This window comes from Staurois parvus, unplaced genomic scaffold, assembly GCF_062004578.1.
Source record: "Staurois parvus isolate SC_StPar_1 unplaced genomic scaffold, SC_StPar_1.0 ptg000402l, whole genome shotgun sequence".
In the NCBI taxonomy this organism is placed as follows: domain Eukaryota; kingdom Metazoa; phylum Chordata; class Amphibia; order Anura; family Ranidae; genus Staurois; species Staurois parvus.
The window spans coordinates 1,900,629-1,916,842 of NW_028318198.1; the positions used below are offsets into that span (position 1 = coordinate 1,900,629).

Here is a 16,214-nt window from a genome sequence, read left to right on the forward strand (position 1 = left end):
AATCTATAACATGTAGCATAAGCCTCATCCTGAAATACCTTGGTTGCAGAAACTGCTCATCCAGAATTCCATAGTGGCCTGTCACATGGCTAGCTGCTGTGAGAACTTGGAGTTTTGTAACTCATTGGTTAGTGCAAAACAGTGAGTTTACTCCATGCCAGAGATGTCTTTTCAAGGCTTTTTCTGCCCACTTTTATTTAACCACTTACCCACCTAAGGATTTACCCCCCTTCCTGACCATTCCATTTTTTGCATTAGGCGTTGTGTTACTTTAACTGACAATTGCACGGTCATGCAATGCTGCACTCAAATGATATTTACGTCCTTTTTTACCATGAATTGAGCTTTCTTTCGGTGGTATTTAATCGCCGGTGCAGTTTTTATTTTTTACTCTATTAAAAAAAAAACAATTTTGGACTTTTTGCTATTAAACATGTCCAGTAAAAAAATTTGAAAAATCAAATTTCGGCAAATTTATGCCAAAATGTATTCTGCGACATGTCTTTACTAAAACAAAATCCCAATACGTGTAAATGATATGGTTTACGTGAAAGTTATAGTGCTTAGAAATGGTGGTACAGATACTGGGATTTTTTTTTTTCTACTAGTAATGGCGGCGATCAGCAACTTTTAGCGGGACTGCGGCGGACATTCTGACACTGGGGAGGAACTGATTTGGCGTCACTGACATCCCCAGTGACACCAATACAGTGACGCCAATACACTGACACTGTACTAATGACAGTGGGCAGGAAGGGGTTAATATGAGGGGCGATCAAAGGGTTAACTATGTGTAGGGAGTGTTTTACTAGGGGACAGGGGGTGTGTGCTTCACTGTAAGCACACTGCTCTGGATAGCTGTGCTGTGCACAGCCATCCAGAGCAGTGTGCCCCCGAGCTGACAGGGAGGAAGACTGTTAGTAAACAAAACAATCTTCCTCCCCGTCAGAGATGCTCGGTAATTACCGGGCACCGGCGGGTAATTACAATTGACAACCGTGGCCTCGAACGACAAATGCGGAAATGCAAAATCACGTATATATACGTGATTTTGTGTATGCTACTAAAATTCTCCTAACAGCTTTTTTCTAGCTTTTTTTCCCTGCATGTACCCTAAAAACCCTAATAAAAAGCTAAAACTCCTAAATGCTACTAAAAAACGCCATTACCAGTGTTTTTTATCCAGACATTTTTCCAGTGTTTTTTGACGCTAGTGTGCATGGAGCCTTTGGGCGGGTCAACCAGTATAAACTCTTTTTCAGTAGGAATCACTTTTGATCTATTTTAAGCTGAGATCAGAATTTGATGCTGTGGTGACTCCAGTACCAGTCATGTAACCAGTACTCTGACTCTCAACCAAAGAGCAGCATCAAACAGGTAACTCTGTCTAACCCCTACCAGCCGCTTTATTGGAGATTATAGTTAAAAAAAACATTATTTTCATACAACAGTATAATGAGTAAAATAGCTGTAAGATGAATGTCAACTGTCCTGACACATCAGTGGCTGCATGCCTATTCCAGAGCAGTGACACAGTAGCTAGAAACACGGGGATAAGGATGACAGCCCTGGAACGTTCATGCTCAAAAATAAGTCTTGAACGACAGTTCTTGTATTACCAAACCAATGAGTAGCTTTTAAATGTAATCTCTAAAATCTCATATAAGCTTTAGGATGTTCATTTTATTTCAAAAGAATGTGTTCGTTTTATTTTTAAAAAGGCAGCTTTCAAAAAATAATGCAGTGATCCTGCCATGATGGTGAATACTACCATGCTGACAGTCATTGGACAGATATGATCCACAATTGTCACTATCACGAAGCCAATCCAGAGCAATGATGTAAAGCCAATGCTAGAGCAAGTGCATATACAGTGAAATTCATACCCCTTGAAATTTTCCTCATTTTGTCATGTTGCAACCAAAAAACGTAAATATATTTTATTGGGATTTTATGTGATAGACCAACACAAAGTGGCACATAATTGTGATGTGGAAGGAAAATGATAAATGGTTTTCAAATTTTGTAAAAATTAATGTCTGAAAAGTGTGGCGTACATTTGTATTCAGCCCCCCTGAGTCAATTCTTTGTAGAACCACCTTTCACTGCAATTACAGCTGCAAGTCTTTTGGGGGATGTCTCTACCTGCAGTGCTGTGCTGAGATGTAACAAAGGATAAAAAAGGTGTAAACAGTATTTTGTGGAAAAAAAATACAGAATTGAAGGACAAAAAAATAGGGATTCTTCCATCTATACAAAAGAGGTGGATAGAAGAATCCCCCTTCCAGGACATTGCATTTTGGCAGTGGGACCCACCATACATTGAGCATGGATGGACACACACTGATTGAAATTCAGCTGGTCCCTGCTGAACTGGCCTGATTTCGTTGTATGGACAGCTTTAATGTCATCCTGTTAGAGTCTGAATCTACTTTTTTTTGTTTGTTTGTTTGTTTTTAGCCTACTTGTGGTTCATATATTATTTCCTCAATTTTTAGTACTGCCTTTTTATCATCCTTTTCATGTTGATTCACTTTGCTGGTCCGTTTTGGTTTGAATGTGTTTTATTACCTCTGTTAAAGTGATATTACAGGTTTTTTTTTTCTTTTTTTAAATAACTGTGTTATAGTTAACTACTCTGTACAATGGTTTTGCACAGAGCAGCTCTGATCCTCCTCTTTTCGGATCTCGTGGTGGAACTGCTGGCCCCTTGCTAGGGGGGGCACTTGTGCAAGCTTGATCTTAAGCTATTTCTGTGTGTCTATGAGACACACAGAGCGTGGCTCGGCCCCGCCTCATCCCTCGCTCCTCCTTACTGACAGTAGTGGGAGCCTCCTGCTGCTGTCTCTGAGTCAATGAGGAGGGAGAGAGCCAGGAGAGAATCTGCTCTTGTTTACATTGCTGGATCGAGATCTGGCTAAGATAAGGGGGGAGGGGGGGGGAGAGGAATAGAATGCATGAAAGAAAAAAAAAACCTTCCGCCTTTACAAACACTTTAAGTAATTACAAACAAATACCTGTTCTTCCTGCCAGAATTCTTGCTAGCTGCTAACTTTTATCCATTGTATCTACAGACAGAAGACCCACTGTGTGTACACTAATGACAAAAGGTGAACCCACTAACCAAATAGTGACTGTAGATCATGCAGCCTCAGAGGAGAAGCATTGCATGCAGAGAAGGTTGAATCTTCTTTTCACACCTTGCTTGGATACATCATCATCTGAAGAGGAAAATGCAGCATAAATATATAAACAGAAAGTATGGACAGATTGAAAACATTTAAGGGCTTACTCACATTTACAGCAGCTCTTGCTCCTCTGAAAAGAGATCCGGAGTGGATCGTTTTTCAGAAGGCAGTTGACAGGTTGCTTGAAGGTGATATGTTGCCTCCTTATTGCCTGTTTTAACCCTTAAAAGCTCATACCACTGTGCAGCAACCCCATGGATCGCATTCAGTTGTATTGCCATTGCAGGGCGGCCCCAATCACTTGAATGGGTCATGTTTGGCAGAGGTGCTGCCTGCCAAACACAACAAGGTTATTTTTTTGCCATGGAATGTGTACAACCCCATCAAGCTGCTTTTGAATCTTAAAGCGTAGTTCCACTCAAAAGTGGAATCTCCGCTTATTTGCCTCCTCCTCCCTCCACCGCCATATTTGACACCTTTTGGGGGGGAGCAGGTACCTGGTCTTGACAGGTACCTGCTCTCGCTTCCGGCTCAGTTCGCCGCGGCAAAGTGAGACAGAAGTTCGGCCCCCTCCTTGCTCCCGACCAATCAGGAGGCACGGAACGACTCGTGAATTCGCAGTGGGCACCAGGCTGTGAAGACGCAAGCTGTCACAGCCTGGTACCCACAATAGAGATGCCAGCGCTGTGGAGGAGAGAAGGGACTGTGCAGGTGAGTACATTCCTGGACCCCGGGACAGGCAAGTGTGTGTTTATTAAAAGTCAGCAGCTATAGTTTTTGTAGCTGCTGACTTTTAATAAACACAAAAACGGCTAGAACTCCGCTTTAAGGAGGGCAGTCAGTTTTCATTGGGCCCCCAGCTGCCCATGTGAACAAGCTCTTCAGGTAATTTTTCAAGGGGTTAACAGGTAAATTTGACAAATTCTCTATATGATTGTTTTCTAATGCTTTTACTATAAACATATGTAAGCATGAAATTCAATAGTCAAAAGGTAACTAGCTATCCATGATCTTGTTTACTTATTAGTAAGTATTAAAGAATGAGTCTTCACAGAACAATCATTTCAATAGTAGAGAAAAGATTTATGTTTGTGTACACCCACTCATCTTCATCCTCCATTGCCCTTCAGTCCCTCCATTCATGTTATTATTTATTGCCGTTGTATTTTTCCATTTTCTCCTCCCTCTCCAGTTTCCATTTCTGTATCTCTCCTTTTAATCACACTTTGATTTTGTAGATTTAACTAGAAGAAAATAGTTCTGGAGCAGTCACTGAATTATTTTGCTGTTTTATTACTTCAGTATAGTTAAAAAAAATTGTATTGTTATGTACAGGATGTATATTGAAGCCAGAGAATGTCTTTGTATAGTTTAGAGAGGAGCTCTGGTCATTTGTAATTAAATAAAAGTCAGCAGCTACAAATACTGTTTCTGCTGACTTTTAATAAGCACACACTTACCAGTCCATGATCCAGCACTGTCAACACTTGGGCCAGTTCTCTGAGCTATGGGTCCCCACTGCCACCATCTTGCTTTTGGGAAGCTGACTTCACAGCCGGCTCTCCACTACTCATGCACAAGTTGTGCTATGCTTTCTGAATGGATCCACAGCCTTCTGAGGCATGTGACGTATCCATGGAGGTTACAGTTATGTAGGTGGGGGGCCCAATTTCCACTTTGTTTGCCTAGGCAAGCCGAGCAGAAGTAGGAGCATGTACCTGTAAGAAGTAGGTAAAAAAAATTGCATCCAAAAGTGGTAGAGGGTGGGGAGGAGGAGGAAAAGCATAAATTTCCTTTTTAGGTGAAGTTCCACTTTAAAGTGGATTTCCAGCCAAACCTCTTATCTATTTTTAGTAGGTATATTTTGGTAGTGGGGGTTTAGAACCTCTTTGTTTCTGTCCATGTACCCATCTGGGTGATTAACTCTAATTTTTTTTGTCCAGGTGACCATTGTCACTGAGGCAGAAAGAGGGGTAAATCTAAAATTGTAATGCTCTCACCAGCACAGAAAGTGAAGAGAAATAAAAAAGGTGCCCGTTTTGAGAAAATAAGAACTTCTCTCTCCAAGGTTCCCAATACATGTACAGGCCCTTGTAGTTCTCATGCACAATGCCTAGACTGGAGGAGTCATGAAGAAAATCAGCTTTGGGGACCAGCAGGGAGGAAGCCTGCAGGAGTAAGGAATAATGTATGTATTTCTTCATAGTCCAATCCTCCTAGACAAAACAAGCAATTAATAATTGTTTTGTGTGCACAAGGTGAAGTTTTTCAGATACCTGGAGTTCACCTTTAAGCTTTGGAAACATTTTTATTTCCTTATGGCATTTGTTTCTCAGTAATAGTAATAATGTGACTTGGTATTGCTGATGTGCCCCGCCAACTATATATGAGCTTTAAAGCAGTTGTAATGGGGAAGGTTTAGAACCTCTTTTTTTCAAACGGTTGAACTGGATGGACTGGTGTCTTCATTCAATCTTACCAACTATGTAACTATGTAAAGGCAAACATGTTTTAACTAAAACAATAAACATGTCTCTGCTTCATTTCTATGCTCAGTCCATATGTTAGAACACTGTGTCTTTCTTTACCTTATCTTAGCAGCCCCTCCTGACACTCTCTACTTCTCCTCCTCTCTATGTGCCCCCATAGCAAGCTCTGTGCTAATGGGGGGCACATGTACCAGCATAGGCAGGTTGTGTGCATCCATAAACACATGCAGCATGGTTCACCCCCCCACAATCCCTTCCAAGATTTGACTGACATCAGCAGTAACCAATGGCTCCTGCTACTTTCAGCAAATCCTATGAGCTCAAGGAGCGAAGAGAGGTCAGATGCAGCTGGGCACAGCACTGGATCGATAGAGGACTCAGGTCAGTGTTAGGGGGGGTTGTACAGCAAGTGCTAAAGTGTTTTCTACTTTAATGCAGGGAATGCATTAAGGTAAAAAATGGCTTTAGAACCACTTTGATAACTACAATAACATTGAACATATCAGTGAATTCAAGCAATGGTACCATGATAGGTTGCTACCTATGCAATAAGTCCATCCATTAAATTTCCTTGCTACTAAATATTCCACGGTCAACTGTTAGCGGTATTATAACAAAGCGGAATCAATTGGGAACAACAGCATCTCAGCCACAAAGCGAGGTCAGCACATGCTGAAGTGCACAGTGTGCAGAAGTCGCCAACTACCTGTAGAGTCAATAGCTAAAGACCTTGAAACTTTGTGTGGCCTTCAGATTAGCACAACAACAGTACTTAGAGAGTTTCATGAAATGGGTTTCCATGGCCGAGCAGCTGCATCTAAGCCGTACATTACCAAGTGCAATGCAAAGCATTGGATACAGTGGCATAAAGCATGCCGCCACTGGACTCTACAGCAGTGGAGATGTGTTCTCTGGAGTGATGAATCATGCTTCTTTTTCTGGAAATCCGATAGACATGCCAAGTGTAAAGTTTGGTGGAGGGGGGGATTATGGTGTGTGGTTATTTTTCAGGGGTTGTGCTTGGCCCCTTAGTTACAGTGAAGGGAACTCTTAAGGCGTCCGCACATCAAGACATTTTGGACAATTTCATGCTCCCAACTTTGTGGGAACAGTTTTGTGGTTTGGCCCCTTCCTATTCCAACATGACTGCACACCAGTGCACAAAGCAAGGTCCATAAAGACATGGATGAGCAAATTTGGAGCAAAGGAACTTGACTGGCCTGCACAGAGTCCTGACCTCAACCCGATAGAACATCTTTGGGATGAATTAGAGCGGAGACAGTGAGCCAAACCTTCTCATCTGACATCAGTGCCTGACCTCACAAATGCGCTTCTGGAAGAATGGTCAAACATTCCCATAGACACACTCCTAAACCTTGTGGACACCCTTCCCAGAAGAGCTGAAGCTGTTATAGCTGTAAAGGGTGGGCCAATTCAATATTGAACCCTACGGACTAAGACTGGGATGCCATTAAAGTTCATGTGCGTGTAAAGGCAGACATCGCAATACTTTTGGCAATATAGTGTATCTTGGTAGCCTCTCTGACCAGTTTCCTCTTGGCTCTTTCATCCAGTTTGGAGCGATTTGCTGATCCTGGGAGAGTCTGTGTTGTACCAAATATCTTCCACTTCTTAACCTCCCTGGCGGTATGATTATTTCATATTTTTGGTGCATTATTTTGCATAGAAATTTGGCGTTTTATATTGTAGGCCTGTAATTCTTAGGAATAACTCACTGAAATCTGTCCGAACAAGAGTCTAGTAAACATCCCGGGTAGGATAATATTTGAAACACAAAATCATAAATTATAAATTGTAATTTAATAAATAATCATAAAAAATAATATAATAATAATAAATTTAATTCAATATAATCAAACCCAAAACACTGAAATTTGAAATATAGCCCCAAGTTCGCACATCACTGAGCAAAGTTGCAAAATTGTTTTCAGTGTCTGATGATGAATTTCCCCACAAATCATCACTCAATTCTGCAAGTGGTTATGATTTACTATCGCTGTTCTCTAGCTGGTCTAAAACCGCTTTTGACCTAAGGGGACACTTTTTAGGCGCCATGGACGTTTCTCAGTTTCCAGGCAATAAGAACAGTAAAAATGCAGGCAGGGCACAGGACAAAGCACTAGGGACAAAATGTATGTGAAATGGTTTGATACAGTAATGTTTTACTATGTGATTTTAGTGAATGTCACTTTCTGTCATTTTCAAATTTCCTGCCGTTCCGTCCCCCGTACGTCCCGACGCTCGCAGGGGACGGAACCCAGAAGACAGATGCTGGCATCCGCCGGATTACATTGCTGGGGACACTGCAGGAGGGACATCGGGGGAGCGCAGGACAAGGTAAGTGATCGAGGGATCGCGGAGCAGCGCCGCATGGTATTCCCGAGTGTAGCTCGGGGTTATCGCTTGTGGTACTGAAACTTTACCCCGAGCTACACTCGGGAATACCGCCAGGGAGGTTAATAATAGACTTCAGTGTGCTTCTAAGTATTGATAAAGCCTTTTGAAATTTTTTGTATCCATCTCCTTGTGCTTGTCCACAACTTTATCCTGGAGATCTTTTGACAGTGCCTTGCCACCCACAGTTGATTTTTTTCTTCAGGTGCACTATCAGGGACTGAAATGCTCCAGGAAAGCTCTTTTCATGCTGAACTAATGAAAAGGATCACAGTTGAAAGTCAGATGACTTTGTGTGGCATTGAGAAGGTGATTAGCTACACCTGACTTACAAGTCGTTTTTAGGAGTGGATTGATCCTCTTTCCAACTCAGTGATTCTGTTTTTCAATTTTTTCAATTTTTTTCTGACATGTTGGTGTTATATCTCTCACTTGGATATTATAAGATGCACTGAGTAAATAAAGCTGGATAAAACAAAAATTGTGTCTGTCTTAATTTCCGGATGCAAAGCAACAAATGTGATTTTTTTCTATACCAACTGTATACAGTATCTTATCAGTGCAAAAATAATGAATACATTCTACATGGCTTGAAGTTAGAGATAATTGCTTTATTTTTGTTTCTTTTCTGGATCAAGATGATTGGGAGGAAATGCTGTCCTCTCCAAGATGTATCTCAGCAATAGCTATCCACCGATTTATACAACTATTTTGTGCTGTACCTGTTTTACACTAGTCACACACATGAAAACAGGAACAGAAATTGTACACATAGGGGTTTATTTACTAAAGCTGAAGCATGCAAAATCTGATGCAACTCTGCCGTGAAACCAATCAGCTTCCAAGTTTTATTGCCAAAGCTTAATTGAACAAGCTGAAATTAGAAGCTAATTGGCTACCATGTACAGCTGCACCAGTTTCTGAGTGCTCGAATATTAGTAAATCTCCCCCATAATTTCCAATTTATTACTACCAATCGAGTTTTCAGGCTTATGATGTGGCTTTGTGCCCAGATTACAACTTCACTTTTCCCCTTCAGATGTATTACTCCTATCTATTAGAGATAAAAATGTGCCCTTTTGGTGTCAAGGATGAAATAAGAGACAGATTTTAAACAGTGCTTATAAAAGAACTGCTGTTCTTTAAAAGAAAGACAATAGCTGTAAAATGGATAAATAGATCATCTAAATTATCACCTTTAGGAAGTCCCTTATTATTTTAGTACTTATTTTTTAATGTATGCCACACAAAATGTGGCTATTGCGAACCCTTTACCTAATTGCACTGTGCTAACTGCTGGCGCTATATAAATCCTGTATGATAATATACTAATAATTCAGAGGAATATGTTGCAAGTAATAAATATACATACATTTGTATTCAAAATAAAATCCTTATAATAGCTTTTATTTCCATACATGGAAAGGCATTGGGGACACTGCACAGTATATTCCAAATCCAAAAATGTTTCAAATTTGTTATTACTTTACAGAAAGTAAACAAAAAGGAATATTAGGCTGTTCAAAAAATAGCAGTGTCTACATTTTTCTTTACAAACTCAAACATTTACTGTGTAAATTGAAAAATGCTTGAAGAGTTAGCTTTCCTGTGAATCACTGAACTAATATTTAGTTGTATAACCACTGTTTCTGAGAATTTCGTGACATCTGTGTTGCATGGAGTTGATCAACTTCTGGCACCTGTGAACAGGTATTCCAACCCAGGACGATTGCACTACATTCCACAATGCCTCTGCATTTCTTGATTTTATCTCAGAAACAGCATTTTTGATGTCACCCCACAAGTTTTCTATTGGAATAAGATCTGGGGATTGGGCTGGCCTCTCCATAACGTCAATCTTGTTGGTCTGGAACCAAGATGCTGCTTGCTTACTGGTGTGTTTGGGGTTGTTGTCTTGTTGAAATAGGACATAAGGCAAAATGACCTTTTCAAGTATTTTGATGTATTCAAACTGAGCCACGATCCCTGGTATGTGATAAATAGGCCCAACATCATAGTATGAGAAACATCCCCATGTTGTGATGCTTGCGCCACCATGCTTCACTGTCTTCACAGTGTACTGTGGCTTGAATTCAGTGTTTGGGAGTCGTCTGACAAACTGTCTGCGGCCACTAGACCCAGAAAGAACAATCTTGCTTTCATCAGTCCACAAAATTTTGCGCTATTTCTCTTTAGGTCAGTCAATGTGTTCTTTGGCAAATTGTAACCTCTTCCACACATGTTGTTTTTTCAACAATGGGACTTTGCGGGGGCTTTTTGCCTATACCTTGGCTTCACATAGGTATCTTCTGATTGTTACAGTACTCATAGGTAACTTTAAACCTTCTTTGATCACCCTGGAGCGGATCATTGGCTGAGTCCTTGCCATTTTGGCTATTCTTCGATTCCTTTGAATAGTAGTTTTGCATTTTCTTCCATGTCTTTCTGGTTTTGGTTGCCATTTTAAAGCATTTGAGATCATTTTAGCTGAGCAGCCTATCCGTTTATGCACTTCTTTATATGCTGTACCGCCTCCAATCAACTTTTTAATCAAAGTACGCTGTTCTTCTGAACAGTGTCTAGAATGACCCATTGTACTCAGATTTTCAGAGAGAAATGCACTATACCCAGCATGAACAACAATTGCTGCATTTGTCCTTAATAGGGGCCTCCTGTTTAACACCTGTTTTTCATAGACTAAATGATCTCAATAATTGAACTCTACATTGCTATTACTTTGAACGTGCCCCTTTCAATTAAAGATTCAATTACACAGAATCAGCAGCATGCATGTCATGACTGTTGGGTCTGTTGATTTTCTATTACTCTACTACACCTACTAGTAAATTATTTGCCATGTAGAAATATACTTTATAAAAACAGTGATTGATCTGATTAGTGATGTTGGACTGCTATTATTTTGAACATGGCTGTATACATCCATTTTTAGGGGGGAATTTATTTTATGTCTTAAGGAGCTCCTTGCATGGCTTCCTTATAATGGAATAATGGAGGGGTCCCAAGTTAATAGGAAGCTCACCTGTGGGGGAAGGCGGGAGTGGTGGAGGCTGAGCAGTCACAGTTTGAGAAGTACTAATTGTTTCAGATCACACTGAAGGAGGCTCCAATGTAGACTTTTGTGCTGCATTTGCCATTCTGGAGAGTGCACAGTACCTTCAAAGAAGTGTCCGCTTACCAGAGTGGATTTTGCAGTCTAAGAAAGAATGTACTTGCCAATGACACAAACTTATTGTGTGTTTGGGCTATGTACTGCCAGTTTGAAATAATATTGTGCTTCTTTGACGGAAGAGTTTTTTTGCTTCTAGTAAAGAGTTTATATTCAGTGTTAACTTTTCAATGGTGTGAATTTGTTATCACTGCTTTCACACTATACAGAGGACTTTCTATAGGTAATACAGAAAGCTGCAGAAAAGTGGGTCATCATAGGCTAAGGAAAGAGAGCGCAGAGCCTGTAGAGGTTTATGAAGAAGTAACAAGTTGAGGGGAGTTAGAGACTAGAGTTAACCAGAGTTGGTGATCCTCTAATGATCTCCTAGATTGTAAGCTCCAAGGAGCAGGGCCCTCAAATCCCTCTTGTATTGAACTGTATTGTTACTGTATTGTCTCCCGTTATATTGTAAAGCGCTGAGCAAACTGTTGGCGCTATATAAATCCTCTATAATTATAATAATAATGGAAATTGTTCCCCCCAAGAGGCCCTTGGAATGAAATGGGTGGCAGTATTCTGTTATCCTGTTTGCAAGCTGGTGAGTTACTAAGTTGAGGTAGTGATAAGACTGTCTTCCAGTGAGGTCCTCTCCATGGCTTTAGAAACTCAAGGGCCAATAATGGACAGGTATTCAAAAACCCCTTTGTAGTTCTACTTTTAATGCATATCATATAGATCATCCTTTAGGAACCTTACTGTTGTAGAAAAGTGGTGGCTAGCTGGATGTTTTTTCTCTGGAGCACCATTTTATATAAGCTGTGTTTACTGCTCATTTTGGTATACTATTGCCTGACCAAGTACTTTACAGTCAAGCTATCAAAATGCTAAAAACTGAAAAATGGCCTGGTAATAAAGGGGCATATACAGGCTAGTACTCAAATAATTAAATGACTCACTGTATATCCACCTCTATGCTTATCAAAGTTATATGTGTATTAGTAACTGGAGGATAAAATTAGTTTAAAATTGCACAAGAAAAGTTTTTCACATTTCCAGGGTACACAGGAACAGCGAGGTACACAACACCACCAGAGCGCAAAAAGGACTGGAAACCAGTGATATGAATACTGTATTAGCAATAGGTGACCCAGATCAGAACATCGTTATTCTAGGATTAAACAGAATCACTGAAGGTCTGCAGTCAGTGTAAGCTGGTATAACAAGTACTTAGTATACTGGAGTTTATAATAATTGGAGGAAAAGCCAATCATATTGCTATTGAGAAATGAAACGAAAATGTGATTAATTCATACAGGTGAAACAAGTTCCTTTTTAGATTGTTGGTTTTTTTCTGCCTCTTGAATCCACTATCGTGACTTGTAGTAATTAGTCTTACATTATGTTGAAGAGGTTGGCTAGCTGAAGCAGTTATAGGAATTATGTTTTCTCCCTTCATTATTCTGTTTCCAGTTACATTCTCAGTGTATGGAAATACCCTTGGCAGCCATACCAGGCTGCCAAGTCCCTGCCAAGATATCAGGATTCCGCTGTTAAATTTTACAATTCGCTTTGTAGAGAGGCTAAGCCATGAGCATGAAAAGAACAGGAAGAATTACCCATAGAATGTATTGTCCAAAATAAACGATCTGAAATTTCATGTTTCCTGCTTTGTTCTTTTTTCTGTCTGTGGACTTTGCCAGTAGTATCTTATCATATTAGCTGCAAAAAGCTACATAAGATACATATTACTTCATATAAAAACACTAATACATTAACATTATATTTCCTTTTTATCTTGTAGTTCCTGTTTTAATCAGACATTTTGATAAAGTAAATTTATCTTGGTGGATATTACTGAAGCGGTGGGCTGGGCTAGTGCGGCAGTGTAGCATTTATACTGTAGTATTTGACTTTGCAAATATGAATTAAATTTTTGCCTATTGTTCTTGGCAAAATTGCTCCAATTTCCTTTTCCATTAAGATGGGCATTGTTGGTGAACATAACAGATTCTTTTATATATATATATATATATATATATATATATATATATATATATATAAAACAATTTTAATGTATTCTGGTTCTTGGCCATATACCTCTTCAGTCTAGCTTTTGTCATGTATTTTATATCATTGTATGATGGGTAGGTGAACCTTTTTTCTATATCAGGATTCTTAAAGACTAAAACATGTTCCTCTGGAATTGCTCTGTTTGGTTGCATCCGTCTTGCCTTACTTCTTAACTGCTTCCCAGTCTCTGCAGATGAAAGCAATCCATAATGTGATTCATAATGAGGATATGTTTTCAGGATGATGAGTGTTGGCTTTTTGCAGCACATAGCTTTTTACCCCAAGGCCATCAGTTTTGGTCCCAGCAGATCAGAAACCATTTCTCCGTGTTAGCCATGTCTTTCATATGCCTTATTTATATATTTATTTATTTCAGGTACTTATATAGCGCCGTCAATTTACGCAGCGCTTTACATACATATACAATAGTTGTCTTGTGGATGGTTTCTCCTTTCTCAGCTGTGAATCTGCAGCTCCTTCTGAGTTACCATTGGCCTATAGGTTCTTTCTCTCACTTTTCCAGTCCTTCACAGAATTTGAATGGATAACCTTTTCTAGGCCGTCACATTTTTGGCATATTCATTAAATTTTGTAAGAATAGATTTAATACATGGTGCTCCAATAAGTGTTCAGCTTTTTTATTTTTTATGGAATTTTAGTTTTTACCAGCCTTGCTGCAGACAGGAAGGCTGCAGCCATCAGTCCCCAGCTGGGCTGTGTGCTTCCATAGACACATGCAGCATGGCTCAGCTCCACCTTCAGCTCTCTCCTCACAGGATTTGACTGCCAGTAGCAGGAGCAGCTCCCACTGCTTCCAAGGCTCCTGTGAAAAGAAAGAGAGTGAAGAATTGCTGCTCAACGCTGGATTGGGATCAGGCTCAAGTAAGCGTTTAAGGGGGGAGGGGGGGGGGCAGCATTTGAAAAGGTTTTTTCCCTTAATGCAGAGAATACAGTAAGTTAAAAAAAACATTTGTCTTGTATACCCAACTTTGAGTATTAAACCTTTTTATTGAATAGGGTTGTTTGACTACCTATCTGCGTGTGCCTGGTTTGCCTGTCTGTAAGTACAACTTTTTTTTAATACAAAAGGTGTAATAGGAACATATTTACGGGAGGAAATAGGAACAGCATTTTAAGGAAATCCTTTATTTTCATAGGTGTCAAGTCAGCTGATAAGACAAGATTCTGCTTGTTTTTATAAGCCTGTTATCACAAAGTATTTTACAGAACCAACATAATGAAATCACCATTGTGTGCAATATTTTGCTACTAAAAGGATAAATTAACTTCCTAAGTGAAACATGGACATGATTGTTTTGTTAGCTGACATTGTTTACAGTGTTGTGGTCTTGAAGCTAAAGATTAAAATAAGAAATGCAACTGCAGTGGTGCCCCCCTTCATATGCTAGGGGTCTAGGGGTAGAGGAATACTCATTACTACTTGACTTATACTTCACTCCAGCAAGCTACTGATGCTTTTGGTTGTGGAAGGGTCCTTGCCATCCCCGCCCCCATATATGCAATGTAGGATTACTGGTTTTGTATTAAATTTGATGTTGTTACAGTGAGACCTCTGGCTAGAGCACCTTAGAGAAAAGACTTTGGGGGGCCATTTGCACAGCCCTGAGGGAGCCTGCCAGAGTAAGAAATAAGGTAAGTATTACATTTTTATTTCTTTATCTCTAGAGTTACCTAGCAAGTATAGTTTTTACTTTTTTGTTTTTTAATCGTGCAGTTCTGCTTTAAACTACTCATAGATATCAGGTAATGGTCTTGTAATAGATCCTTCTGGCCTGTCTTTACATGACGTTCTGTGTGGAACAAGAATTTACAGATGTTATTTATTTTTCTGATGGCATTCATTTTTTTTTTTTGCAGGCTTGGATTGCTAGAGTGTGCATGTTTATACATATGAGGTGGGAGAGAAGGTAGCTTGAGAACAGATCTTGTTAGAGGCACAGTAGCAAGGAGCCAGGAAACCTAATATGGCCAATTGATTTTTTCCCCTGAGATCATTCAGCTGCAGCTGTGTGTTGTCCTAAGGCTGCTTTCACACTGATCCGTTTTTCTTCCGTTTTTACGTAAAAAAAAAAAACGAAGAAAAATGCATTACCATTAATGTATCTTTAATACTCACTACACTGGTCAGTTGCAACTCTGTTGTGTTTTTCAAAGACCTGCTTGCTGCATTTGTGGTACATGTTTGGTGTGTTAAAAAAAAAACCTCCCATTGAATGGAACAAATGAATGGTGCACCAAAATCACGACAAAAATGCATCAAAAACATACCCGTGGTTGCAATTTTGGTGTGTTTTTGAGTCACATGTCAGTTGAAAAATGCACCAGAACCACAGTAAGAACGCAGCTAAAGGCCATATGCATTTTTACTGTGGAACAGTGTGAAAGTAGCCTAAAGACATATAATCTATTCATCTTTCAGCTTGCTCTACTGTCTGCTCCTGTCAGCATGTCCTTGTCATGCTGCACAGTGGATTACAGATGGACACCAAGTCTAATTCCCAGTACACAGAATGAGAAAACAGGTAAAAAAAAACACTTTCTGAGCAATCGTCCGATAATCTGTTCGTTACTACTCTTTTGAGAGCTGATCACGACAGTTCATACCAAAATATCCGAAGGGACAAGCATGAAACTTTTTCTCTTAAGATAACAGAACAAACGATTTTCATGTAATTAGTATAGTATTTGTATGATACAAAATCAAGTGACTAACACTGCACATGCTCAGAAGCAAAAGAATACATTACAGTACAGTACATTACATCACTTACAAAGTTGTATTCTGTTTTCTGAGAATTTTCGTAATTCTAGTAACCTATTCGTTTGTGATATGAGACTAGCTAGCAAAAAAAAAAAGGATGA

The 16,214-nt window shown here is 39.7% G+C and overlaps 1 protein-coding gene across 5 annotated transcripts in view; it reads left to right on the plus strand.

The window, feature by feature from the left end:
* The window catches only part of LOC149455135 (putative oxidoreductase ZK1290.5), a 188,086-nt gene that overhangs the window by 150,034 nt on the left and 21,838 nt on the right, over positions 1 to 16,214 (plus strand). The window contains exon 8 of one of the 5 annotated variants that reach the window (XM_089686592.1): positions 3,075 to 5,737. The exons of 3 other annotated variants lie outside the window; for them this stretch is intronic. The gene's annotated coding sequence lies outside the window, so the exon portion shown is untranslated. Of the gene's footprint in view, positions 1 to 3,074; positions 5,738 to 8,297; positions 8,557 to 16,214 lie in introns of those variants that run through there. One more of the 5 variants, XM_089686591.1, reaches the window with a different exon arrangement.